This window comes from Brienomyrus brachyistius, chromosome 6 (genome assembly GCF_023856365.1).
Source record: "Brienomyrus brachyistius isolate T26 chromosome 6, BBRACH_0.4, whole genome shotgun sequence".
Classification (NCBI taxonomy): Eukaryota; Metazoa; Chordata; class Actinopteri; order Osteoglossiformes; family Mormyridae; genus Brienomyrus; species Brienomyrus brachyistius.
Genome location: NC_064538.1, coordinates 18785390 through 18808413, shown reverse-complemented (window position 1 = coordinate 18808413; position 23024 = coordinate 18785390). Strand labels below are relative to the sequence as shown.

Sequence of the window (23024 nt, the reverse complement as noted above, 5' to 3'; positions counted from 1 at the left end):
ATAAGCGGTTTGGAAAATGGATGGATGGATAATTACACAGTTACATTCCAACATTCAGTGGCCACAGACAACATACAGCAGAATATAAATTATACAGTCAATACATTACAGTCTTATACAGTGAATCAAAAACTGCTGTTTATTAAAAATGTAAATTTGTCATTCTTGTTGTTCTTAACATGCAGGAATTTGTACCACAGTGCATCAGGGGTGATTCTAGGAATTTTTAAGGTGGGGAGTATAAGAAGCTTTTAATCTGTGACTGAAAGGGGAGGGGTCACTCCAGGGGCCAATCAGCTTTCAGCGGGGGCCAGTACCCCTCCTGATTCCAGTGTAACATCTGTGGTAACATAATGCAGGTATTCACATGGGCTCCGATGACCTCATGACCACAGAGGATGCTCACCACTTAAGAATACAGCATCGGACCCCAATAACTGCCTCTGACCCAGAGGGGCGCAGTTCTGCCCCTGGCCTAGGTGCTCCACCCCCGCCAAAGCCCCGTGGGCAGGGTGGGGGAAAACACGGAGTCACCTCAATTTCCGGATGCCCCGCTAAAAGAAATAAGTAATTTATGGGCCAACCCAGTGTCCTCGCTCATCTTATTTCCCAAGGAAGAGGATGGCGCGGAACAAGGCGCTGCCCATAAGCCCCCCATCGCTGACTTTCCGCGCTCCGGATGGGAACGTGGTACCTTCCCCAGCGACCTGGGTGTGCACAGCCCTCATCTACAGTCTTGAGGACAGACTCATTCCCCAATCCCAGCTGACGGTGATGGGAAAAAAAAAATTCCAAAGTAAAACAGATAGAGGAAACCTTGATTTCAAACTACATTTCAAGCCACTGATTAAGTACAGTGATAGATGGATTGGAGAAGAGACTGGGACATTACTGCCCTTTTTGTCAGATGGAAGAGAAAGGAAAAATAGGCTGAGTTTTTTTACTCTTTCTCGGATAATGGCTTTATTATCAAAGCCAGCGACTACACAGAACCAGCTGTAGCATCCAACCGATTTGTTCTGTGGCCGTTTCTGATAATTGAATCTTGCATTAACAATCAATTAATTAACATTTTGAATCGAATTCAATTAATATGACACGTCTGGTAAGAATGTGCACGCTTGTGTGTCTGTGCAGATGTGGGTGCATGGGTGCATGAATGCATATGCGTGTTTATTGATTGGCTGAGCTCGTTGTTGTGCTTGCAAAGCGTTAATGCACATAATGCAACAAAATACCTGTTTTTTGCCCATTCCTTGCAACCAGAGCTTTCTGACACAGTGTAATTTGAACAACCTTGTTACAATTTTTCCTGGAAAGTTAAAAAAAAAGAAACAGTGGTCATGCATAATGAAATCCTGATACCGTATCTCTTAGTGCATGGCTTTACAAATCCTTATAGAAACAAAGCTCTTTTATTTTTCTCTTTATTGTTACTTGAACATGTGTTCTGGCAACACAGAATCCAAGGCCTTTTGACACACGTTTAGCTTTTCAAAAATGTGCAATTATGGTCAGCTATTTGATGTACGCCAACAGCTTCACTGAAACAATAAAAAGTGCTGGCATCGCCCTCTATTGGTGAAAGGAGGCACATGCAATCACTGGCTACGCTAACAGCCAATTTTATACATTCATAAACAACCTATGGATAAGCCAGGGTCGAGTCTTGATACTGAACTATTCCTTCTTAGGTGCACTTTGTGCTACAAAGCAACAGTCACGCCATTTCTGGCCTATGGATTTCTAAGTGCTTCGCAGGCCTGTCGAGCACGTACTGCGGTTAAGCTCTCGCAATAATGCAATTCAGAAAGGGGAGGCGGCGAGGCAGACGTGAGTCACTCCAGCACAAAGGCAGCACCCTTTCCATGGCTCAGAAAGAGACGCGTTTGCATGTGTGCGATAAGCCTTCGATCCGATGCAGGGCCTTAGCAGTCTGGCTACATCACAAACCCCTCCGCTGTTCCTAAATGATGTCCAAATTTTATTTATTCAGCTGAAGCCTTCATCCAAAGATGATGTACGTTTTTGAGAAAGCAGGGTCCGATGCAGTTAGGGCTTGCAGGTCTCACTCAGGGGCGCAAACACTGCCAAGTCTAGCACTGAATCAGCAACCTTCCAATCACAGTGACTACAGTGAAACCTGCCCATAGTGCCCCATAGTGCCCCATAGTGCCCCAAAACACCAATCGGCACAATGTAAAAACAACACGCCGGCCTGCTAAAGAGTCTCAAACTCTGGATTATAAGAACTTTTTCTTTGTACACAAGATGCCTTTGATGACAGCATTAAAAACCTCGCATCCTTAAACGGCGACTTTAAATACACGCCGTATTTCCAAGTTTTGCTTTCCATTATGGAAGACAAATTGCTATGGAACAGAGAAGAGGCATTATGGGATTGCTGTTAATGTTTTAGGCCCTATATATGAAGATAAATGTGTGTACATGCATGTGCTGTTTTTCAAAAAGCTACTTTAAATCACAGGTGGCCGGGTCACATTGGGGTAAAATGAAGTAGCAAGATGGAGACAACAGGAAACCTGTGGTTACTTTGGGGTCTGTTGAGGCAAGAATAACTGGCTGAGGTTTAAAAGAGGCGCAGGAGTTCCATGAAGGGAGATCAGAGCTAACTTGAAGATGTTTGCTGCAAAAGGAAGAAGCCATGCTATTAATAATGTACTGTACTGCAATATGATAGACTGTGCTTATGCAGAAAATCTTGTATGCATAGGAAACATACAGTATGGGCTTAAGATAACAGTGACAGCAGTGGTGTTTAGCTATGGGCAACAGATTGAATAGTGGGTGGGTTTGTGACAACCCATGAGGGAGGAAGAATGGTCAGGTGGTGCAGGGCGAGATATGTGCGCAGGGGGGATTGAGGTCACGTGATAATTATGGGATAGGCTAACTAAGGGGGTAACCAAGGAAACTATGTATAAGTGATATGCCTCTTGCGGTAACTAAACTATAAGTGACATAAGTCTTGAAGCATTTATCAATCATTGTCAATGAGCTTTCTGATAGGTAATTTGCTTTTCAGAGAAATAGCCAATCTTAGTATTGATATGCTTTTTGGGAAGCTTGAAAAAGATATATAAACGGTTGTATTTCTTTCGAAGGTTTATGTCATGCAAAACCTAGAGGGACCAGTAAAACAGTGCACAGGAATGGGGGGGTATCGGTGATACCATTTGCTGTATGAGGGGGGATGTTGTGTACGGAAATACAGGACAGATCGTGCATGTTCTTGGATCACTATGGGACATGCATTTCATTTTTCAAAACAGGGTGGTTCCATAACAGACTGGGTGGCAACTGTACTCCCACTGTTCTGTGGGCTGGTGCATGAAGGATTCACAGCTGCAAGGAATGATTTTCTGATATATGTGTATATGCCCCCCCTCGTCACCGTTCTCGGATTATCGATGATAGTGTCAGATGTCTTATGATTGGATACACCTTTACTGGCGCAATGCAGTCCTGCAAAGAAATAAAGCAATATGGTGCAGCTGAAACCTTAAAGCCATGAGACAAGGAACAGAAAATGACCGTAATATGCTTAATTTACTACCTTCTGACATTTTGCATAGGTTTACTGAGAATTTAAGAATCCATCCTTTTTCTTTACGGTAACAGGGTTACAGTGAGCCTGGAGCCGATAGCTGGTAGCACAAGGGGGACACATTTGCATTTTATTTATTTAGTAGAAGATTTCATCCAAAGCGACATTTTGAGGAAGCAGGGTCAGACAGTGCCTGGAGCATTTGGGGTTAAGGGCCTTGCTCAGGGGTTTAACCGCAAATACTACTCAGCCAACTGAGGGATGAGAACCAGCAAGCTCACAATCACAAGGACAGCATCCCAGCCCCCTGAGCCACACACCATCTGGGAAGATGTAGGGGATATGAATTCGCATGTTTTGTTTAGCCCGGGTAACTGGAGAGTCACTGGCTCTCCTGGTGAGAAAATAAGGCAGATACTTTACCAACCCAGATGGAAATTGATCTGATTGAGCCAAGGCATGAACCCAAAGACACCTAGGATGGGATGTCAGTCCATCACAGGCAATACTCTCATATACACAACTGTACACTCTGGGAAATTTAGAGACACAACTTCTCCTAACTGGATGTTTTTGTAAAACCGCCGCACCTGGAGGAAGCAGGAAGCCCACGCAAACATACAAAGAACAAGCGCAAGCAGTGTGGGACACTGAACCAGTGACTGGCGAAGGTGTGAGAGGACAGGGTCACCCACTGAGCCACTGCGCCGTCCAGCTGTAAGGCGATTTACTGCATTTACAGACCACCTCAGGTCTGGTGTTTTGGCTGCGAAAGGCTCCAAGGCACCTTCAGCAGTAACCAAATGCAAATAAAAAACAGTATTATTACGTAATACAAGCCAACCGTTGTTTTTTAGGGGGTATTTGTGCTGTTTTCCCTTCTCCTATCACACCAGTACTCCTAGGTGTGCCGAGTCTATCTGACAGCTCTTGCTGTCATTGAAATATGTTCGCCGAAGCCGTGATCGAATGCGAGTGTTGAGAAAGAACAGCTAAGATTGGCCATAAAAACCAGAGTGTGACAGTTAGTCTATGACAATGCACGTCATCTTCACGTAGATCTTATCTGAATACTGCCATTCAGACAAGTCACCTCTCTATCTATCTATCTATCTATCTATCTATCTATCTATCTATCTATCTATCTATCTATCTGTCTGTCTGTCCATCCGTCTATCCATCCAATTACATAGATAGATAGACTGATTAATTGATTGATTAATTGATTGACAGACCAGCTAGCTGAAAACGTTATACCATTGCACGCACATTGTTACTCTCCTGTGACATGTCTGAGGTGCTCTGCCTGTTTGTCATTAATAAATTGCCATTATCTGCCACCTATCTCTTATCACTGGACATCCCTGCATAGTGATGTTGTTTCGCTGCAATCACACGAGGCAGCGGGCGCCCAGCTGTCAACGCAGCAATCAGGGAATGCGACGGTGTCTTTAATTATATGGCCACATCATCACAGGCTGAATGGCGTGTTGATTCGCCCTCTCCTCCCTCGGGAGTTGGCTCCCGGCGGCGCTCCCGTTAAACACGCGGCCGGGAGATTTCACGGCGCTCCGTATCCAACTGGAAAGCCTCGCCCAAATCCCCCCTCCCACCCCCACCAGCAACCAAGACCCGACGGAAGAAGAATGATGGGAAAAAAAAAGCAATGTGATTCATATTTGCTTTTTGGTTCCTTCGACAGGAAACTAGCATGAGGTATTATGAACCCTAGTTGAGAGATTTCATCATATCTGAGACTGTAAACAAGTAAACAGAGTCATGATGAACTGCATAAAGATGATTCTTCCAGACGGTTTCAGCTGCCCCTGCTCTGTTTAATTTCACAGAGGATCATGTCTACAAATGCTAATTTTACCCTTTAATTTTTGCAGTCCGCTTTATCCCCCGCTAATAAGCTTGAAATTAAAAAGACTGAACATATTGGACTCGTCACACAGGAAGTGATAAGGTCCTGTGAAATACAAAGAGGCAAAGGAGATAACCGCCTCCAAGAGTAACTGACAGGATTTCAAGTGTTATAAAAGGCGGCTGCAGGAGCTTGTTGCTTTCTATAACTGTCATTCGTTTTTATGTGGCTAGGACGGTCCTCTTTTGTCTTACCCAACTTGAGTGGAAACACTCTCAACCATGGGACTTAAACTGTCACCCCTGTCAAAGAAACATCATAATGCTAATCGTTTTTAGCCTCTTGGCGTGCGGCTCCATATACTTTCCAACATTCTGGCACGAGACCGGCGGCAACCCTGAAGCATATCCATCGTGTGAAATCTTCTGCCTCGCTCGAGAAATGGCCGATTCGGCACAGCGATACAGATCGGCGTTAAATAAATAAACTTGTTCACAAGCAATTTGCGGCTAACGTTTAAAAGCGGCAGAATGAATCGCGGCTGTCAATGCGCACATCTGCCGCGCAAACACATAATGTATGTGGCAAGGTGTCGAGGTCGCAGAGGTGCGCGTTCCTGTTTTTAACATCCATTCTGCTCCCCTGACGCTTCTGCCTTTGGCCTGCCTTAGTAGCCAATTAGCCGAGGAATGAGTGACACCCACGATTCGGTGTCTATCCGGGAAACACAGAGCCATAATCACTCCTCAAATTAACACCAGTTGGCATGCTAAATGACTCTGGAACGCACTCGTCATAAACCTGACACTGTGCCACGGGGGTTCCATTAAATTCAATTAAATGAGATTTAATTTTTATTCCGCTGCAGATAATATGCAGTTGTGAAGAAAAGTTTGTGAACCCACTGGAATGTCACTTAACCTCATATAACTAGTAATAATCAAGACACATTTAACACACGACATACATAACATTGTACCGTGTCTTTATTGAACAACTGATTTATATCGTTTAAGTAAACGATATTAAAAAATATGTGAACCCCGATATACTAGTAATAAGTGTAAGCAACTTCAATATCGAATAATCTCAACTAAACACTCTATCTGCTATTGAGACCTGCACAGCAGTTACTGTATAGGAGGTATTTTGGACCATTCCTCATATAAAATCACTTCAGTCTATGTTCTGAGATTAACAGCCTCCTCACAACCGTACAATATCGTTATAAATCTCGCTCGAACCAAACTCTAAAGGTTTTAATATTTCAATTTTCGAGTGGAAAAAGAATTAGTGCATTTAACAGTGAAATCATCATCTATTTATATATAGCTCAGTTGCTGGCAATATTTTCTTTTAAGATCATTCAAACTAATTGCAGGATTAATATCGCAATGGGATCTCAACAGCAAACTTACGAACTTGTATAATACTGTGGACACCACTTGGCACATATATTCTCAGTTGAGCAATCCCTGCTAATTCAGTAACATAATTTGTGTCCATTTAAAAAGCCAAATGCTGTATTATGGTGGCGTGGTAATGAAATATAACTGTATCCGGCAGGGTGCAGTAATTACTGGCTATAATGAAACTAGCCAGCGCTGTCACCTCACCCCTCAGTGTTCACATCTGCTGCTAACACAGTCTGTATGGGTTTTGCATGTTCTCCCTTCTTTGCATGGCTTCCTCTGAGTGCACAGGGAACAGGTGCAGGTGTGCATTTGTGCATGAGCGCCCCCTAATGGCACGCTGCCCTGTCCCCCTCGGCTTACACCCTGTTCTCCAGATCAGCGTGATCCTGATGCTATGAGCTGTTCCTGATGATGGGTGTCGGACGCCCGTAACTAAAGTGAAATTTATCCAAGATAATCCGGGGTTACAAGAATTTCTCCGGGCCCCCAAAGTGGTGAGTTTACCACTGTGTTTAGCTGAGAGTGTGTGCCCTGTGATGGACAGGCATCCTGCTCAGTGTGACCAGTGCATCCTGGGATAGGATCCTGGGTAACCAACCCTCTATAACAGATAAACAGTACAGAAAACTGGATGGACGGAGAGATGGACTATTTTGGATAATGAGGTACTTTTGAATACTAATGTTTTCCATTTTGACATATACAGGTTGGTTGTCAGCTGTACAACAGCCAAACTAGTAATTCTGGGATTTTTTTAAAATACAGGCCTGCTTGGCATGTTACCAAGCCAATGACACAATTGAAAATTAAGCCTGGCATGCATGCAATCAATCCTCCAGCGCCCTGCACCCCTGCCCAGGGGTCAGATACATGGAACCATTGCTTGAAATGCTGAGATGGTGTAAAAAAAACACACAGGTTTAAAGATAAGTCACAGAGTGTCTGTCTCAATGTGGATGCCTTGGGTGGTGGGGGGAGGGGGATCCAGGTCTTCCATGTGCAGTTAGCAAATGTTGTCAGGGGATATGGGAGCTTTCATCACCACTACATCATCACCAGTTATGACCCGCCCCCACTCCACTTTTCACATGCGCCCCCTAGTGGCTGCGAGCATCACTGTGGGATTGCATGGGGAGCATGCGCTCATTTGCCTTTAAGGTCTCCTTGACAACCTGCGGACAGCCCGGCGTATCAGAGAAGAGGAGATTACAGAAAGTGGGGCAAAGCAGAAAACATATTTCAAAACGGAAAAAAAGTGACCCCTGCTTAATACGAAGCTGGGAAGAGTTTGTGCTTCCTGTTCGAGATAGAGGCAGCGCGTGCTGTTAGCGGGATCCACTAAAGAGCCAGCATGGCCAGGCGTTAAAAATGGCACCGTTATATTCCCACGGCGACAGCGGCTAATAGCAGCCGCAGCAATTGGCAGGAGGCGGCAGGTCATGCAGCCGGCTCCCTGCCACGGCGCCGCATTATTGCATTATAAATTATTGCAGCGCTCAGATGAGTTCACTATGTGCAAAGTTATCATCTGCACAATGGCTCCGTGAGAAGTGGGGCTCGCTTGGGATGCTCGTCGGCTATCTGAGGGATTATTGCACGAGTGCTGAGCTTTCCGGATAGCTTTCCTCTCAACTCCCAATTACAAGAATTACATTGGGGTGCCTTAATTAGCCTGGTTCTCTTCCTCCGGAGCACCTGCATGCACAGTTGAGATCATCAGCATGGCACCGCACGCTTACATCGGCTCCGGGGGTAACGGTCGTGACGTTGATAAGCATTAACGTTCTCTTCTGCAGTAAAACACACTGGAGGAGGTCATCAGATTCGAGGTAAGCCCTCGTGGTTGTTATAGTTTAAAGTCCATGTATGGCTTCACACTGCAAGTAGAGTTTCTAGTGTTCGATAAAAGTTTAAGCACTATCAGTGCCACATTTGAAAGAAAAATTGTGAATGGCAATTAATTAACAGAAACATTAAGCAAATGACAAACGTCACCTATGTAATTGAAAATCAGGCTAAATCTTAGACTCCACAAAATAGCCAGTGATTATCCGGTGATTTACGGTGATTATAGCGGAACAAACCCTAGGCATTCTGTTAATTAAAGGTACTTTTCTTTCTGAAAGTTCACTCCAACGCAGCTGGAGAAGTGCCCACAAACGATGTGCGCCAACAGGCTGGACACCCATGACCTTTCTATCCATTTCAGCCCCTATCCACACGGATGCGGTTAAAGGTCAGGTGACTGTGCAGGCCAATGTCATCACTCCAACTTTTCCATATCTTTCTTAAGCTTAAAATATACAGTGTAGAAATCAAATAATGAGGAAAAAGTACTGCACTGACTTGTGTCAGTGCTGCACTATGCAGCAAACATGGCTACAAACATACAGCAACTAGTTAGCGACTCTGACGTATTTTCATTAACGTGTTTACTAGCATGTTCCTGCAAAGCCTAGCGGGCTGACAAAGCTTTGGCGGCCGATGGTGTGAGTCCATGCATGCACAAGAGTGATTCTAGGGCAATTACACTATATTATTAGCATGCTGTTGTTATTGACAAAACGCCTGACGATGATCGAGTTCACCTGCCGATGAACGAGTGCCATCGTGTTGGCTCCCTTTGTGTCTAAACAGACCGCAACCTCAAATTGAAGCTCCTGAAAATAACTTTAAACGTGAGGCTAGAATAGCATGACTCTTTTTTTTCTGCCTCAGAGATAAAATAAAATATTTATTCTGTACGGACATGGTGGCCTAAGGGTTAGCTCCAGGGGTGGGTGTTTGGATCCTACACCCATCTACGTGTGTGGAGTTTGCATGTTACTCTCCACGCCCCCTGAGGCGATTCTAGGATTTTTTTTAAGGTGGGGTAAGAGGGACATAAAAGGAGCCATATTTCATACAGAGGGGCTAACCGTATCACCAGCCAATGAAATGTTTTGAATTGGTGAGTAACAGGGGAGGAGGCACTCTGGGGGCCAGTCACATTTCAGCTGAAGCCAGTGCCCCTGCGGCCCTGGCCCTATATGTGCTGCTGCAGGTTAAACAGATTTCCTCCCATCACTCCCACAGTCTAAAATCATGCGACTAAGAAAACTCTAAATTGCCCTCAGTGTGTTATTCTGTGAGTGAGTTCCCTGTGCTGAACTGGCATCCGTCCAGGGTGTAGCCCTGTGATACCTGGGATAGACTCCAGGCTCAGTGAAACCCTGTGCTTGAGATGGCTATTGTGGAACATGGTGGGGTCTCTATCCCATGCTCTCTGGGAAGGTCAGGGAAGCAGAAGTTAGCTTCGCTTTGCGTTGCACTTACCTAACTTCATTATACTAACATCTGCTTTGCATAAATGACACAGTTGCTTGGAGCTCAATGTCATGAAATCGAGGGCCCCTGGGTCGATTTTTATATACAGCCATGGAAAAAATTAAGAGACCACTCTATGTTTTTAAACAAATCTGCATTTTTAGATCATGGTTTAATTGAAGGCTATGCAGCAAGATGCTTTCAGGTTCAAAATTTCTAAGACAGCAGGACACAAAAATGAGGTGAAGCAGAGGAAACTGGAAATGACCAGAAACCAGCCAGGTAAAAGGCAGAAGCGACATTCTAATGCCAGAGTTCGAAGGATGACATCAAGTCACCTTCAAAAGGAATGGGAAACATTAAGTACAGGTGTGAAGTGCACTGCTAGGACAGTTTGTATCAGGCTCCTAGAAGCAGGACTGAGGTCCCATAAAGCAAGGAAGAAGCCCTTCATTAATGAGAAGCAGGGAAGAACCAGACTGCAGTTTGCAGAAAAATATATTTTACTCACAGACGCACACCCATCAATTGAGAAATGAGTGAAACAAAAAACTATGCTGTGGTCTCTTAATTTTTTCCGTGGCTTTGTGTGTGTACATGTGTGTGTACATGTGTGTGTACATGTGTGTATATATACACATTCATTGAGATACAACCATTACATTACTGAGGTCAAGGTTGAGAAATGATAATCCCCAAGCAGTACGTGGGTATGACAAACATGAATGACTTGAATTCAGGCTCAAGGTCAATTCCAGCTACAAGAAACGGCTCGGAGAATCATGAAAAACACACCTTTACAATAAAGACTTTGGGAATAGCAACACAGTAAAACATTAGCGTCGCTGTACGAACACCGGCGTATGCAGCTTGTTTGATCAATGGGGTTAGCAATTGCTGCAGACTATTACAATTGTACGTGCTTTGTATCGACACGTTTGGCATCAATCGCGCTCACAAAGGGTGCGGCATTGAGCTTGCGCGTCCCGCTCAGTCGACGGATGATGGAAGAAAAAAACCTTTATCTGCTCACATTTGGAGATATCATCGGGAATATTTCACGCAGCTTTTAATTCCAACCAGATGCAGCCCCATAGTGTTGGTATCTCTTTGTCGGGAGATGCATTCATCTGTGAGACATTTGCTCACTGTTGCAGCAGTATAAGCCAAATTAAAATGCCGTGGTGGTGATTATGTAACTGCCAGGGTATGACAGTTGATCTGGACATCCTTTGTAAGCCCTCTCTGGCTGACATCGAGTCGGGACCGAGGGGTAGAATGTTGGCGTCTTGTCTTGTTTGGCCTACCTGCCGGAACACTTTCCTCCCCTTGTGTAACTAATGAACAGGGAACCCCGCGTAAAGCTGCATGCATTCCAACAACCAACTCAAATTTCACTGCATCAGATTGATAGCCAGGCATTGACATTAGCAGTACTCTCCCCAACACTGAAAATTCAATAAAGTATGCCTCATAAATTTTTCGGGGCAGTAAGAACAAGAGGTGAAAGAATCCTCAAGTGGATCCCATCGATCCTACAGACTGCTCCCTACGTCTTGCTCAACCTGCATTTATGTCAAAAAACTTTTAAAGAGCGGACAGCCCTCCTGTGCGCTGCAGCTCCAAACGTTGGCCAGTTGCTGCAGAATAACGTGGAATATTCTAGCAACACAGATACAGATGCTGCAAAGTAAGTCCCAACAGCTTTGGAGATGTAGCTCAATCCAGGAACGGGCCAACATAATTCATGACAAAATCACCCAAAAAAAAAAAGATCAAAAACATCAACCGGGAGATGAAACAAACGTTCCCCCTTTCTCCTCTTCTGTTCTACGTCACCCGATCATTACATGTTCAAACTTTGTAGGACCCGGTCAGACAAATATTGACAGACAGCCTCATCCAGAGGCATTTTAATCTGCTGCAAAATCTGCAAATATGGCACATGGCCATCCGTGTCTCATTTTTCAACTATCAAACAAAATACACACGCGTCCTGAAGACTATTACGCAAACCACTCAAGTCTAGCTCACTATTTTTCATTTGAAGTGCATATTTAGAAATTAATTTTTAAAAGCAATAAATAAACCCGGCATGGATATCGCTCTAACCATGTCTTTTTCGAGGGAGAAGAATCCCATTTCTTTCATGGCTGACTGCATTAATGAGATTACAAATGGCAAGGACTCCCAGCACATACTGTATATTACTAGAACGTTCTCAGCAGTCTCTCAGAATTTGGGAATGTTATCTTAATAACACGACCGCCAGGCGCTCCCGCACAGGCCTCAAAACATTGTGCAACCCATGTTTTGTTTAAGCAACATCAGGCCACCGACATCTGAAGAATTCTAATTCAAAAGTAGGCTTCATCTTGAATATGTTTTTTGAGTTGGTATAAGAGGATGGAGCTTTTTCACTGTGTTGAGTATTTTTAAGACTCAAATTTTCAAGATTTAATCAGGATAGTGGAAGGATTTAAGGCAGAAATTGATATATGACTCAGGTTTTCGGGGTCTAGCCAACTGAGGGAAAAAGAATTAACAATAAAGGTACGTATTTCAAACTCAAGATGGCCTCTACAGATGGGCCAGCAATTCTGCTTGTGAATTTATCCACCATTTGAGACTCTCTTGATTGCTCGAAAACTGAAATTTACATCAGCTACCCCCAATATCCTGCCGTCAAAGTGTTTTTCTTTGCTGCGTTGAACTTGTTTTTATTCCTCAGTTGATGTGCGTATTCTGGAACGATCAAAGCGCCTTTTTAAAAATGCATTGGGTACATCAGAGGACTTTGTGCGAGCCGACAGTTACATAAGTAAGGCAACGAGTGCAAACACTAACAAGAATTTACACGTGCTTGACGTCTAAATCCACAAATAAAAAATGAGAAAAGCGAGCGTAGGCACACGCCTCCTGCGCTCCTTCGTACGACATTAACGACAACTTCCTGCACAGAAACTCTTCATAAATGAAGTTGAATCTCCTACAACGGCTGCAAGAAATGCGATTAGATCTGCAAAATGTTTGATTCAGGGGACTACTTAGTGATTAATGTATAATTACATGTAATTAAGTATTTGTCATTATGCCATTACATGACCGACGTAACAAATTGCGGGAGAATACATAATGGGAACCAATAAAACCAAAACCTCACAAACTATTAGAGAGAACGATAATAGGTAATTAAGGTTCAGGAAGCTCCACTCCTGAGCTGCTGAAATGCAGACAGGCTCATAACCATAAATGCTCAGTCAACAATCACTACACAAACGGGCACTTTCACATAAACACTACACTCCCACATTCTAAAGTCATGCCGCTTCTAATAAATCAGGCTTCTAATTGCCACGATGTCGATTGTGCTGCAGACTTGGGAGGGATCCGCAGGCCTCTTACGATATTAGCCAAAAAAATAAGACACCTTTATCAGAAGGTAACAGCACAGCGTTCTTCCATCGCTCATCCAGGATGTATGTTTTCCTTCAGCCTCTGGGGGCCCGTAACAGAGAGTCGCTCAAGTCTCATACATACAGCGGATTGTCAAAACTAATCTTCCCTGCCTCTGCGAGACTTCAAAAGATGTCAGCACTTGGGAGTGAGTCCAAGGGTCCACCACTCAAGAAAGCTATTTAGGTCCTCGTAACCGATCACCATAGTAATTTTCCACGGTGTGTCACTCACCGTAAATGCCCTGCTGAGTTCGCCAGCAGCAGCTTCGCCAGCCGAGGCCCCCGCCAGCCTTGGCACAGCAACAGACGCAGATACATAGGCTTAGATTTCCATGTGCTCTCTCATACTAGAGCGACTATATAGGCCCCATTTTGTAGGCCAAGTACAATTACTACTGTAGGAGGTTCACTGGACTCTTCGCAGTAAAACAAGAGTCATACATGCAGCTGTGCCAATATAAGTGTCATACTCTCCAAAAATGGACGGTAAGTAGCCATACTTACAAGTAATGCCTGCACAGTTATATCTGAATCGTATGGATTATATTTAACTACATTTAAGCATTTTTTTCCACGGTGTCGTCTAGTCCCGATGTTTCTGACAAGTGGAGCCGGCATGTAGCTGAACGTTAGAAGCGAGAAGACAGTAAGTCAGAGAATGATCTACAGCCTGCAGTCACAAATGAACATTTTTGAGCTGCCTGCAGCAGCTGTTATGAGGCTTCCACAGTGTTCATGCACAAATTTAAAAATATATATACATAATGTAAGACCCATGTAGGAATATCACCGACAGTACATACATATTGAAAGGTTATGCAAAAGGTGAAATCGATACATGACAGGCAGCCCCAATCTGAGTCCGCAGATTCATCTCTGCTCCACAGCCCAATCGCTAGGAATAAAAACAGGCAGTAATTATATTATTATGCATCCCTCGGTGTCATGGTACCAGCTTGCAAAACTTGTAAATCATCTCGGTCGTCCAGGGACATACACAAATGAATAGCCATGGGTAGCATTGAGTTCCGGAGGCAAGGGAATGATGGTTAATTCCCTAGGGCACCATCTCCTGAGGGGCCGCCAACATAGCAAATCACCAGCACCACCCCAGCGGGGGGCATGACCTCTTCTTCAGTAAGCATGGGCACTAATGTGTCACAGGGTCTTTTAAAAGACGGCATTCACCTATAAGAATGGAGAGGGGAAACGCCTTCATCAAAGGACATGCGAAGTAACATGTCATGGGGTCCTTATTAGGAGATGTTCCTCTTTACGAAAGGGGAGGGGAAACGTCTTCCTCAAAGGCCATGAGTAGTGACATGTAGAGCACCGGCCAGGGACAGGAATCGGCCGATGTTCAGCACGTTCGGCCCAGAACGGAGACCAGCCAGTTAGTCATATGGTCCATTTTACACATCCGCCATACGTCATATGCTCAGCAACACAGGTAATAGCCTTAGGGCCGCATGCATACTCGCAGCCATCCGCTAACATGTCCTTAGCCTGGAAGTCCTTCACTGTGAGTGAAGACAACACAAAGCCTGCGATTTGTAATACACGTAAAATCAAAGTAAACTGCGTGGAACCACCATGTTTTGGGGTGTTTAAAAGGAGAGGTTCCCCTTTAAGAAAGGAAACATTTTCATCAATGGACATGGGGAGTGATGAGTCATGGGGTGCTTAAAAGGAGAGGTTCCCCTTTAAGAAAGGGGAGGAGACACATCTTCATCAAAAGACAAGGGGAGTGACATGTCATAGGGCCTTTAAAAGGAGAGGTTCCCCTTTAAGAAGGGAAACATTTTCATCAATGGACATGGGGAGTGATGAGTCATGGGGTGCTTAAAAGGAGAGGTTCCCCTTTAAGAAAGGGGGGGTCTTCAGTGAAGGAAATTAAGTGAGCGAAGGGGGGCACTGAGGGCTGTGGGTAACGCGCCTGTCTGACTTTGGAAAATGTGGGGAAATGCGATACGTTACGGCCAGGGCGTCCTTTATCCCATGTCCTGCCTGCTCCCCCCGTGCCAGAGGAGATCTGCTACTCTGAACATCCGGGTCCCGAGAGTCAAATGCTCCTGCAATTTCATAATTATCTCCCAAATGCGGCCTGTCTGCTGCTAGAGGGCATGGCTGACGCGACATCGTCCTGACCCCTCATTAGTGCTTCATGACGCAGCAGTTCCTGCCCTGCACCTCCAACGGATGGCCCGTCCGGCATGTGACAATGGCCCGGTCCACAAGGCACGTGCAAGAGTGAAGCCGTAAACAGAACCCTGTACTGTACCATTAATTATTATTATTATTATCTGCCGAGCAATTAGCCAGCCCATAAAGACAAAGCAGCAGAGGACAAGTATTCCCAGGCTCCATGTGGGACCCCCACTGCGACAGCAGGCAAGCCTACGGCTGCTGAGTCCCAAATGTAGGAACGCAGACAGCTCTACAAGGACACCGGCGTCTGCCCATGTGTTCCAGCCCAAATGGGAACACAGGTACATCTCAAAAAGATCTACAGGGATTTGAACTGATGACCTGCAGATTAAAGGCATAGTGTTCTAACTCACTGAGCCGCACACCACCCACCAAAAAAAAAAACAATTGAGAAAGCAGGGTCAGCCGGTCCCTGGGGCAATTGGGGTTAAGGACCTTCCCCAAGGGCCCAGCGGCAAAACCATTCTACTGACCACTGGACTTGAACTGGCAACTTGCTGATCATGGACACAGTGTCTAAACCCACTGAGCCCCAAACCACCCCATCAGAGCCCATCCATGCCAAACTTAACCCTTCCAGCCCATACAGGTATGTAGGTACATAACAAAAAGCTCTATGAGATTCCGCCCCACACGGACTGAGCCTGAGATCTCTCACAGATAGATCAGGCTCCTTATCTCCTGCACTTGTTTGCTCATATGGGCAACACAGAAGTAGAAAACTGGCAAACAGAGATGATTTGCTAAAATCGTCTCAGGAAAAGGACAAATATATCACAGTATGTCCTGTACGCATGTATAAATACACAGGAACAAAGAGGATATATGAACATATACTTCATTTATTCAGACAGAAGACTTTTGTCTTCAATTCCAATGCAATGAGAATTTAATTTGTTCTTAAAACATATTTTTATGTATCATTTTTTAGCACTGATTATTCAAGTACAAGTCAACTGGAAGACCTTAACAGTTGTTTAAGGGCACAAATCACTACTCATTTTCACTAGAACACACAAAATAAAACAAAATAAAGGATTTATATTTCAACTATTGGACTGAGGAACACAATGCATAAACTATTAGGAGCTAATTAAGATTTACTGAATTGATTTTAGAAGTTATTTGGCCACGGCATGAATACAATACTTCAAAATTTTATTTAAAAATTATTTGCATCGGCTGAACATAAACAGAGAGACAGTTTAGCAAGTCAGAAGGGTGCTCAATTGATAAATCAATCAAAATTCATCCTCATTTTAGTAAATTAGTAAATTTAGTTCTTCTGTTTACATACTGTACATTTACATTTTGGAATATTTAACTCTAAATGACATAATCTTTAATGTAGATTACTGTTCTTCTGTGGCTAGACCTGAAAGTCTGACGCGCCCTAAACCCACCACAAAATTTTAAACAGTGTCCACATTTATTGTACCAAAGTGAAAAAACACAATTGAGTTAAACACAATGAATGGGTAGATGATGATGTCATGTATCCCCTACATTTTTCATCAGTCATTACACTTTCATCAGCAGGAAAGAACAGAATATTACTAATTTATTGTGTTATTTCCAGTTCATTCATATTCCCATTACATGTTGTGGTTCTAATGTGTTGCAAATCACACGCAACTTTGGTGATTTCTCAAGCAACAGCTACCTTATAGCAAAAGTCCTAGATTATCAGGACAAATGCAGGTGTTATAATGACAGACATCTGAGACTAACCCTGAGAGAGAACCCTAACCCTAAAAATAAATATTACCATATAAAAAGGACCCTAATATACACGAGGACTGAAATATAACCCAAATTATTGAGGAGGTGACTTTGGCAGGGCAATAAGTAAATATAACTAACATCCAACCGTTTTCCATACCTACTTTTCCAGGGCATCGTCCTACTCTTACGAATAAACGCATAAACACAAATTAGCATTCAGTTTGACTGTGAGCGGCATCCTTCAGTACAAGCTCACATCTTAGTAGTGCAGCAGCCGGCAGGATTTCCCCCTGCGGAGGACGGCTCTCTCTCAGCCCAGTCAGGCTCAGCGGCTCGCCGTCATAAAAATCCCCGAATCAAAGCCCCCCACCCCCTGCGTACCACGTCAAGGGGAGGACGTCGAGCCTCTGCGGCCTGTCGACCGCCTCCCGACTGGGTGGCACGCAATGTGTCTTTAATACCGCCGTATTCCTTCTTATCCCAAAACAGATCTCACACCTCCCCTTCTCCTACACAGCTAACGATAAAAGAAGCTCCCCAGAGGACCGTCGAGAAGAGCAGGAGCGCCGTCTCGCAAAGCATTAAGCATTAAGGAGCCATTCTGAGCCAGGAATGCGCCAGATATGAACCTCTGGAGGACACATGCGGAAACTAATGAAAAGAACCGTATTTAGGTGCGCTAGATCCCGCACCTTATGAAACAGCTGCTGGGTATTTGCAATTCATGAAGACACATCTTCTGAGAGATTACTTTATATTAAAACGCTACAAAAACTTTTAACTGTAATATGTTCTTTTCCGTTAAAGTGCAACTCAGTGTATATAACGTATATAATATAAAAGGGATTCTATTTCCAGTTGTTTTTTTTTTAAACTTGTCTGTACCTCATTACAAGTTGCATGGCAACTCCAGAAAAACAACATTTCACGGCAGCCGTGCCGGATATGGTGCAGAAATGTCTGCATTTTTACATAGTGAGATAACAATAAAGAATCTCGAATAGTGTGCCAAAAATACAGTGTTACGAAATGCAGTTCATAACTCAAAAGTTTACCCCCTTGTGATAATCTGAACTGAACACAGGACCGAAGAGCATCAAATTACGATATTTTCTCCTGTCTTATGTCTTAATGTCCATTTGCACCGCCCCTGTTAGTATGCCGCCTGCTTCAGCCACTTCCTGTCCGGACATACAGGAGGCGGAGCTTAACACCTTAAGCTCATTAATCTGAGCCTCTCTGTTGTCCTAATGCCCAGCCACCTCTCCAGCAGCCTCACGAAAGACAACAGCCTTATGGGACGGCTCACACTGCGTAAAAGCGAAGCCTTCGTTGTCCATTCTAACGACATCTGCCTACTTGATCCAGTGCAGGAACAGACTGCACAAGAGGAAATCTCAATAATGTCTGTCATTGTACCCTATGCCCACTGCCTACTGTGCATATAATGCAATTTTATATACTGTCTTTTAGTGGTATTTTTTTACTGCATGTTTAATTAAATTTAATGTATACTCTCTCTATACTCTCTTTTTACACAGTCACAGCAGGGAGCCAGATTTCAGTCATATCAGTGCAAATTATACCAGTATTATGGTGCATGTGACCATTAAAATCTTGAATCTTTAATCCTCAATACGTCAAACTACAGTATATCCAAAAATCAGCGCCGAGGATGGGGGCGCCAAAGCTCAACAGGAGGCCTCACGGCAACTTTAGGGATCGGAATATAATGTGGACTCGTGGGAGCCAAAGATTTAAATATCATCTGAAGAGGAACCACACAGATCTCCAGCATGTGCAGTACTACCTGCTTCTCCTCCCACCACACCGAGCCTCCCGGTACCCACTCCATGAACCAAAACAAATCACAGCCTTTTCTTTCACAGACGATTAGTCTAATTTCCCATAAACTCGAGTTACTCAAATAGAAAAAAAAAAAAAGAAAAATGAAACATGACCCTCCCGCGTACCATTAACTTTGCCCCCATATCCGGGACACTTTGCCTGCTGCCTGTCATCTTTCATCACCCACTCCTGCAACTCTGCATAACCTTCATTATCCCTCTACCAGAAGGACAGGCGCCGAATACAAAAGCAAAACTTGTACAGTGGGGGGGGGGGTACAGCAAAGACTGTATACTGGAAAGGTGCCCATAAAACACAGCTGAGAGAATCCATCTCCGTAATCCACTGGAGATGGGAGATTATTTCCAGAACAAAAAACACCACACAAAAATGTAGGCCAAGCTTCCTACCACATACGCTACGGAGACGCTCTAATCCAATTCAATGCCATGGCGCTCTACCTTGACGCCTTAAGACTGGGGATTTTCACCTGTTTAGGCGATCAGGGAATGCTGCACTTCGCCTTCTGGGGCACGGCTTTGTCTCAGAGGTTCAACGCCAGTCCCAGAGCCCACGGAAGTCCAGTCGTTTAACCCGATGGACGACGCCACCATCGACCAGGCCGAAACCTTTTAGTTACCGCTTGGCTGAGTAGGAGAAAACCCCAGTTTTTACATTTCGCATTTATTTATTTAGCAGCTGCTTTTATCTAAAGCGACGTACATTTGAGAAAGGAAGGTCAGCCCTGAAGCAATCGCAGTTAAGGGCTTTGCTCCGGGGCCTAACGGTGAAATCAGTCTGCCAACAACAGGATTTGACCTGGTGAATTTCCAATCATAGGCAACCTGCTGAGCTACGCACGGTTTTGTGAGTCAGCGTGAAGACGACCACATATCAGAGTGATGCACTGGTGTGATTGAGCTTCTTTGTCCTGCAGGGGGCAGCAGCACGTGAGGTACCTTCGCTTGCAGACACCAACTCCATGCACTTTGCAAATAAAAGGACTTTGTTTCGCTACCATCAGATTATTCATCGCAAGGCATCACATTTCAAAGATGAATATAATGACCAAGTCATCCACTGGGTGATCTGACTCATTGGACTTCAACAATGGTGCTTTTGCTGGGGGGATGTCTGGAGGAGAGGGGCTCTGGTATGTTGAGTAAGGGAGTTAATGGCTCGTAATTAAGTTTTTAGATTCTTATTTTCCATCCAGACCACAGGACAGAAGAGAATTTCCATGATCCTCTGACCTTGTCACAAAAATAGCTTGAGTACCGCTGCCTTCAACACAGCACCCAGGCCAATGCATTGTCTTCCTGACAGCGTCGCTCATAAATCTGAACAAAACAAAGTTATGTACAGATTAAAGAAGGAACACTGGATACGGGGGAGCAGTGCATAAAGTAGCCGTAAAAAAACACATCTTTTTCTCGTTCGTGCCGGTTCATGCCTTCGGTCGTTCGCTTTCACGATATTTTTTCTACCTCACGTTAAAACATCTAGCAAAACCGAACTGTGCACAGCAGCGCAGTAACATGGTTGGAGGTCCCTCAGCTATGTGAGTTGCCAGTTTTCTACAATGGGGTAGTTTTCCCTGATGATAAAATTTGCTGAACGGGGGGATAAGATTTTTAAATGGGGGGAAGGGATATCAGAATACAAGACAAATACTGTCCCATACTGGTCAAAAACGAAACGCGGAACATTATATTTTTCGATTCAGTCCTTGTGAAGTAAAAGATTAAGCAAGGCTGGGGTCTCTGCCTGGGTCACATGTGTGTGGAGTTTGCATGTTCTCCCCATGTCGTCGTGGGGTTTCCTCCGGGTACTCCGGTTTCCCCCCACAGTCCAAAGACATGCTAAGGCTAAATTGCCTGTAGGAGTGCATGGGTGTGTGAATGGTGTGTGAGTGTGCTCTGCGATGGGCTGGCCCCCCACCCTGGGTTGTTCCCTGCCTCGTGCCCATTGCCTCTGGGATAGGCTCCGGACCCCCCGCGACCCAGTAGGATAAGCGGTTTGGAAAATTAATGGATGGATGGATAATAATAATCCATCCATTTACTAAAACCACTTGTCCTGTTCAGGGTCGCAGGGGGGTCTATGGGCATAAGGCAGGGAACAACCAAGGAAGGGACTCGAACCCATCACAGGGCACAATCACACACCTGTCACTCACACATTAAGACCAGCAAGGCTGGTTGAGGTGCCCTTTTAGCGGAGACCACTGTGCTTCGGCCGGGGTAAACATGTGCATCGTAGCGCCTTATTTCACGAAGCTGTTGGAAGCCACACCGACGAGGAACGTGAAAAGAACTAGAGACACGGAGAAGTATCATTAACATCCAGGTGTGAAATTAAATTTTCACCTTATCAATCTTCACCATGGGGTAATTCCGTTAAAAAAAAAGAAGGATCTGTCATTATAGAGAGTCCCTGATAAGCGTGAGCAATCTTTCCAGTGTTCAAATTAATGAGTGGCATTGTGGCGACACCATCAAATCACACAAAGCGGCGTGCCACGGATATTTCTGAGGAATTAATTAAAATACCTTGAGGGCATGATGTTCTAAATTAGCGATGTTTTTGCTAAAAAAACAAAATGCGCTGATAGTTCCAGAGCACTCCAAGATCCTGTCGTCACTGGACAAGTGCAAAAATGGAAAACCATTAGCCCATAAATGTCTGTCGTCCATAGACGTGACCTAAAAAATGCCACAGAAATTGAATTAGAAAACATGGATATTCTGCCCATGTAAATTATGGCAACCAAATATAGTCTACAGCTTCACGTTTAAATATTTAATAACCGTAGATATATCTGCACTCTTACTGCTCAAAACACATTTCTTTACTTAGATATAATTTCAAATAACCTTTATAGACTGATACATGGAGAATAGTACAGTACTTTGAAGAGGAACATGGCTGCATCGGATGGAACAACAAATACTCTTAACTTGAAGCACTCAGTGACAGAACTAAAAGTTCTCTTCTATTACAGCGCAGAAGTTTCCACAGATTTGACTCATAAAGAACTCGGGTAGAATCTTTGTGGCAAACAAATGAACTCAAGGGGATTTGCAGGAGAGACTTCGATATCCCTTCGTGCCTTCTGTCTGAGGGATAAAAGGCTAAATGACCTTCAAATGCAGCCCAACTTCTACCTCTTGCAGAATAGGAGCAGAAAAAAAATTCTGCCACGTAACTTGCTAAGATGGTTTCTGACAAGACTGCCTGCCATTTGATAATCGAATAATTGTCCGCCCTGAAATGTTACAGCGTTCTTCATTAGCTCCTAATTTTGATCGAAACCGAGTGAGAAACTTCTTTCTACGACAGCGATTTAGCTGTGTTTTGGGGAAATGTCAAATGTTAGAAACTACAGATGAGCAATAACATGTCTTCATCTCTCAGGGAGAAAGTTTCATTACTGAAGCCAAGAACGAAAGTTGTGATGTCTGCCTTCGAATGACAGGTAAGCAATACTCATAGAAAGGTTAAATGGATTCTAGATTCACTAGAGAGCAATTAAAATGTTCAGCTGCAAGATGGACAGAACTGGGTTTAAAGGAGTCTGTATTTAAAATTTCACCCCAGTCAACCCAAGACCTTAAAAGTGGCTGGAA

At 44.1% G+C, this 23024-nt stretch overlaps 1 protein-coding gene and 1 long non-coding RNA gene across 5 annotated transcripts in view; one reads left to right on the top strand and one right to left on the bottom strand.

The window, feature by feature from the left end:
- ntm (neurotrimin) overlaps nucleotides 1–23024 on the bottom strand; it is a 284096-nt gene that overhangs the window by 68148 nt on the left and 192924 nt on the right. The window lies entirely within an intron of this gene.
- On the top strand, nucleotides 8042–18971 carry LOC125745180 (uncharacterized). The gene is made up of 4 exons (XR_007398589.1): nucleotides 8042–8679; nucleotides 8977–15233; nucleotides 15310–16103; nucleotides 18065–18971. It is a non-coding gene; the product is annotated as an uncharacterized LOC125745180 (long non-coding RNA).